Below are 6,776 nucleotides of genomic sequence, written 5' to 3'. Positions count from 1 at the left end.
GAATGAATGACTGAATGAATTCCTAGTAAAAATTGTTTCAATGTGACCTCAGATCATAGGCCTCTTTCTCCAATTCCTGGCATATTTCACTGTTGTTATTTATCCATAAATAAAGAGAAGTGTGTGTTTTATTTCTTGTCTCTACATAGCTCTCTTTCAATGATAAAACATATTTTTTTAAAAAAAAATTATTTTCAAAAGCTTTAGATACTGAATCACGATCAGTATTTTTCTCCTCAAGTAATATTCCTTCATCACTTTTTCTCACATCAGAAACATGCCAAGGGTTTGGCTACTGTGGAAATCAAATCTTCAGATGGCACCTTCCTTGATATAGAATCATTATTTCATTCCATGAATGATTTTTTAGTTGCCTACCATATGCCAGGCAGTCCTGTAACAGGGCTCTGGGGATAGAATGATGAACAAGACAATTACTTCCCTTAAAGACCTATAGACAGGTGAGGAAGCAGGATGATGGCCCAGCAATGACTGTATCAGCCAAGTTATGTCACAGTAACAAACAACCTCCAAAATCTCGGTGGCTAAAAGGCAACAAAGGTATATATCTGACACAGCAGTGTCTGTTGTGTGCTCTGACAACTCTCCATGGCAGCTGCCCTCCATATGATGATTCACTATTGCATCTCCATTATCAGCGCAGGCCTGCAGAATTGCCATGGCTGAGAAGAGAGAGGGACGTGAGCACAGAGTAACCTATGTCCATTCTGCTCACAAACCTTCAGCCACGTCAAACCATATGGCTTCACTGAACTTCAAGAAGTTGAGAAGGTGCCAACATCTCATATGCTCAGAAGTAAAGAAACAGGTACTTAAAGAGTGGAAATGCCTCCCACAATGACAATGCAGGAGACAGGGTGTGGTAGGGTATCAGGGTTTTATAAGAGCACATAGAGGGGGGCCTCTCAAGTCTTGAGGGGTCAAGGAAGGCTTGCTGGGGGACATAACATTTAAGCTGAGACCCAAAAGATAAACAGAATTGAATAAGTCAAATAAATGGCGAAAGGTGAGAGTCCTAGGCAGGAACCATTTACATAAAGAAACACCCCTTGCCTACTCCTGCTAGTGCTACAGAAGTTGCATTTACAACATAGGTGTAAATGGGGAGATAAGAAGAGCTAGGGCTAGAGGAATCAACAATAAGCCAACACACACACACACACACATTCATACATAAAAAATGGAGAGGTGGAGATAGGTGTCTCTTGAGTTTTGATGGTAGCTCCTGCCCCCAACACCCTCTAGAGAAAAGAACACCCTGACATGCTGAGGAATTCCAAAGTTTCAGGACCAGCCTCCTTGGAGTCCACTGACAGGGACAAAGCTAATTCCCTAGCAACTGGGTCCAAGATAGAGAATTAAGTTGACTGCGTATTCCAACCTATTTCTCCTAAGAGTCCCTGCGCTCAGAGCACCCTCTCTACTACACTACTGTACCAACCTCGTGTGGTTACTGAGAGTATCAAGCAGCTTGAAACTCATAGTTGCTTATCACATAGTAAGACCTCATTTAAGTCAGCTTCAGCTACTACTCTGTGACCCACATTGAATTAGGCACTCTTCTTTACCTAAATACTTTCAACCCACCCCCCACCCCCAGGTAGTAAGAAATATCAACCCCATTTTACAGATGAGAAAACTGTGAATGTTGGCATAATATCCCCAAGGATGCACAGCTAATAGTGATAGAAGCAGAAGATTAAAGCTAGGACAGTCTTAACTTAAACCTTGATTAATCTTGTGTCTAACTAAATTACTATCAACAGAAGTAGAACTGGTAAGTTCATTTGTAATGAGTATGATACTATATTTGACTGAAATTTTCTTCATACAGGTACATACATATTAAGTAAGTACAAACCATGAGCCAATCATAAAGCTTAATTAACACTGTAGTGATGGTGACCCTCTGGCATAGACATCAAAGAGACATGGCTTAAGTCTTCTGGTTTAATTTTAAAGTGTCCTCATACTTTTAAGACCCCTTCAAATTTTCTTAGTTGGCTGGAAGCAACTCAACTCTCAGAATTACATATCTCTTTCACTCATCTGAACACACTTGTTAGTGCAGATTAGAACTTGTTAAAGATTAATTCTTAAAGCATCCTCAAGCTTTCTTTTCCAACAAAGGAAACATCAATTATAGGCTCACACATAAACTTTGCCCCTTTCTTGAATACTTGCTGCCCTTTATAAATCTTAGATTTCTTCCCCTTGAGTATTTGTTCAAAGGGGAGATTTTACTGCCTCCAGGGGTTGTTAAACTGATTGCAATACTGCCTATTTAGAGCAGTTCAGTGGGAATTACACTGGTTCAATGCTGTCAGACTTAGAATATAGCTGTCAAATAGCATTACAAGTAAAACACCCTTGATAAGAAATAATGACCAAATGTCAGTCTGTTTTTCACTACCCTTACTACAGGCTTCTCCTGCCACACAAAAAAAACAATGTTTTACACATTATAGTAATAGCACATTTCTGATATTTCAGTTAAAATTCTAGTAGTGTTTTCAAGGACAAAAAAAAAAGTTCTAGGTGTAATGTGGGCTCAAAAATTGATGGAAGCATTTTTTTTCCTTTTAATGAAGTATTTGGCAATCTCTTTCAAAACGAACAAACTTTATTAATGCAAGTAAATGCAAGGTTGTCTTAAAACCATTTTCAAGATTAACATTCATTCATTCCACTAATATTGTTGACCTCCGTGAGTTTGGCATTATGCCAGACATTAAGGTACAAATACACGGTCCCTTGTGAACCACTCTCAGGAGTCTGGATTTAATCCTGCAGGCAACTAAAGGAAAGATTTTAGATGTGATCAGATTTGATCTTTAGAAAGATTAATTTGACTACAGTGCCATTCTCTCTGTCATTCTCTCTCAGACCTCTCTGTTCTTTTTCTTTATAGCACTGATTACAATTCATAACCATAAATAGGTTTACACCCATCTTCCCACTAAATTATAAATCCATGAAATCAGGTATCATGTCTACTTTGTTTGCTATTGTAGACCCAGAGCCTAATACAGTGCCTGATTATTATTTGCAGGATTAAATGAATGAACAAATAAATTTATTGAAGGGAGTTGAGACTGTATTTTAAAAGGTAAATAAAACCATTGCAGTTTATAGACAGTTCATGGTAACCTAAAATAAGGCAGTGATGTTGTTGGCAAAATAGGACTTGGTTGTGTATTTAACGTAGATTTCATAGAAAAGGAAAGTGTCTAGAAGAACTCAGAAGTTTCTAAGTACACCAAGTGAATGTTGATACCCTCAAAAAGAAAAAGAGATATTTAAGGGTAAATGACCACTTATCAGCTATGCCCTGATGAAATATTATTTCTAAATTTTTGGCATTATAGAAGAGGCAGAGGATACAAATAAGATATAGTATGTGACCCCATAAAAGGTGTTTATTATATCATTTTAAAAGAATTTTAAAAAAATAAATGATAATGATTTACTCAGTGATTCAATACATTTAATGAATTAATGATTCAACATCACAGTGACTACCAACAATTAATCTTTCCCCCTTTGCCCACCCCCACTTCCATCCTCTCCATCAAGGGGAATTATTTTTTAAAGGACAGAAGAATAGAATATCAGTTCACTGGTAAATTACATCAAATCATTTCCTTTTCCTGAAAAGGGGTATTATATCATACAACTATAGAAAATCACAACGTCCTAGATCTCATGCTACTGCTCAAAAACCTTTAATGGGTCCTCCACTGAATTTAAAATTACATTCAAACAGCTTTGCAATCCCAGCCTCTGTAATTTGAATCCTACCTGCCTTTCTAATTTATCTCACATACATGACCAATGTCACCCTCAGAGGCAGTTCTGGAGTTTTGTTTTGTTTTGTTTTTGTTTTTCCATCATGAGAAAATTCATCTCATTACACTGTGGTCATGCTTTTTGTCTTTGACCATGATAGTTTGTTTGCTGTTTCACCAGACTTGTTTCTATAGGGCCTTTGCTATTTCTAAATCAAACTTACCTCCCCCAAAAGGAAGATTTTTCCGTTACTGAAAACATCATTGTTATGATGAATTTTATGTGTCAATTTGACTAATATAATTACCAACAACAATAAAAAGTGCAACAGGATTCAGAGGAAATTCTAAAAGACGTGTTCTATAAATAATGTAAGGATAACATCATTAGAATAGGTGTCTGCATTTCCAAGGTGACCATTTTGAAGGGACTCATATGTAGCGAAGGTTCTCTTATGGCTGCTTAAAAATTGGTTTCTTTTCTTTAGAGTCTCCAATTGGGTTTTTAAAGTCTTCATTTTCTTTTTTACAAAAGCTTACACTAATTGATAGAGATGGCTGGTTCCAGTTTGATGTATTCTTCTTTTTCCCATTTGAATAAATTTTTAAGATGCTTTTCAAATAGTTAAAACACAAATAACAAAATCAATATATTAAGCAAAAGATTTTAATGTGTTCAGTCTTCTGTGTAAGCAAATATATAGACTGGAACAAAAAACCTTATTATAATTCTTACAGAATTTTTTTCATCAGAATATTAACAAAGAAATTGGTTTTAACTCTTTGATGTCATTGTTAAATTTATTTTCCAAGATCAAAACTCTAAAATAATTAAGTATTACTAAGTTCTTTATGTTTTATTACTTTTGGTCCAAAGACAAGAGCAGTTCCAAATAAGAAAAGTATTTTTAACTGTAAAATAAGATATAAAATATAGGATGTTTTGCTATACGTTAATGCTATTCCCTTAAAAAAAAAAGTTTGTCAGGTTTCAGTCATGTTTCCTAGTTCATGACCATGTTTCCTAGTCCAAACATCCATGTTTCCTGCTTCTTATTTCAATAAGGAGGGCATCAGACATAAAATCCTGAAGGTTTTTAAAAATAAAAGCTTTTAAACATGACGTAGGAAAAGAATGTTATCATTGATTAAAGCAAAGTATTTCCACTTTCACAGGGAAAAAAAAGAAGGTTCCTGGTCACTATGCTTTTAACGGCACTCCTGAGTTCCACTCACAACAGCCTTGAGCTGCACGTCTCTCTTCTCACTTTGGGGTGCTGACTTCACTACAGCTGAATGGGTTCTGACCCCTAGACCCCCAAGATCTGCTCTGCAATCTTTTTTTAACCTCTAGTCAACAACCTTCCCATTCTCCACAACTTTATCCTCTTAAGCACAAAGCTTGTAAATGATCCCTTCCCCTAAAATATTTGGAAGGGTAAATGAGGTATCAGATATTGAAAGTCCTTGTTTCCTCTCTCCCCTAATGTATATAATCTTGAACCTGTCCTCCCCATCCACTGTGAGGCTATTCCCTCCATGCTCCTGCTTTCACTTGTCCTATTTTTGTCTGAGACCTCATGACCTCAGTCACACTCTCTCTCCCCCTCTCCTCTCAGTCTCGCCCTTTCCAACAGATCCTTCACCTCAACTTATGTGTGCACTCATGCTTTTCTTCCTGGTTTTATTCTTGATCCTGTTACTCCCTTTACCTATCAGTTCTTTCCCTTGACTGCCAAAAAAACAGTCTTTTCAGCCATTTTCATGTTCTCAGTTGGAGTCACTTCTCAATTCATTGCAGTCTGGCCTCTGCCCCCACCTACAGATCATCCCTCCTTTCTCAGAATTTCTGAACCTCATTTTTGTGCCACAGACCGCTTTGACAGTCTAATGAAGCCTATGGACTGCTCAGAATATTGTCCTTAAAAACATAAAATAAAATACTTAGAATTACAAAGGAAACCAATTTATTGAAATACAGTTATAAAAATATTTTTCCCTTTGTGACATAGTAATATGTGTACTGCTTTATTAAAGCATTAAATGAGAGGATGTCTATGGATCTAATAACAACCATAATTTCAAAGTAATGATGAGATATATGCAACAACTTAACGTGGCAGAAAAATATCTATAATTTCCATTAATGAAATTCACAGGCACTATAAGGACTGCTGTGTTTGTTCTCAATATTCATAATAAACTCTATTTGATTTATAGTTCTACATTTCACATTTAGGTCTTTAATCCATCTTGAGTTCAATTTTGTACGTGATGTGAAATGGAGCTCCAACTGTATTACAGATACAGTTGGTGAGAAAGTGAGCCAGCATTGCAATGTTGCAAACACACTGTAGCAAACAAACTATCATCTCCCATCTAATTTTTGATGCTACCGTATATCCATGGATCTATCTACACTGGGTTTTTTGCTGTTGTTCCTTTTTTCTATTTGTCTGTTCTTATGTCTCTACCACATGGTTTACTATAAAATAGCTTACTCCACACATAAAAGTACTATCTTACACCACACACAAATATTAACTCAAAATCAATTAAAAACTTGAATGTAAGATCTGGAACCATAAAACTTCTAGAAGAAAACATAAGTGGCAAGCTCCTCGACCTGAGTCTGAGTGATTATTTTTTTGGATTTGACATGAAAAGCAAAAGCAACAAAAGCAAAATTAAACAAGTGGGACTACAATCAAACTAAAAAGCTTCTGTACAACAGAGGAAACCATGAACAAAATGAAAAGGCAACCTACTGAATGGGAGAAAATATTTTTAAATCATATATCTGATAAGGGGTTAATATTGAAAATATATCAAGAACTCATACAACTGGACAACAAGAAAGAGAAGTCTGATTAAAAATGGATGGAGGACTTGAACAGACATTCTTCTAAAGAATACGTACAGACGAACAACAGGTACATGAAAAAGTGCTCAACATTAATCACCATG

The sequence above is a fragment of the Balaenoptera musculus genome, chromosome 1 (assembly GCF_009873245.2).
Source record: "Balaenoptera musculus isolate JJ_BM4_2016_0621 chromosome 1, mBalMus1.pri.v3, whole genome shotgun sequence".
Classification (NCBI taxonomy): Eukaryota; Metazoa; Chordata; class Mammalia; order Artiodactyla; family Balaenopteridae; genus Balaenoptera; species Balaenoptera musculus.
This window is presented reverse-complemented; position numbering follows the sequence as displayed.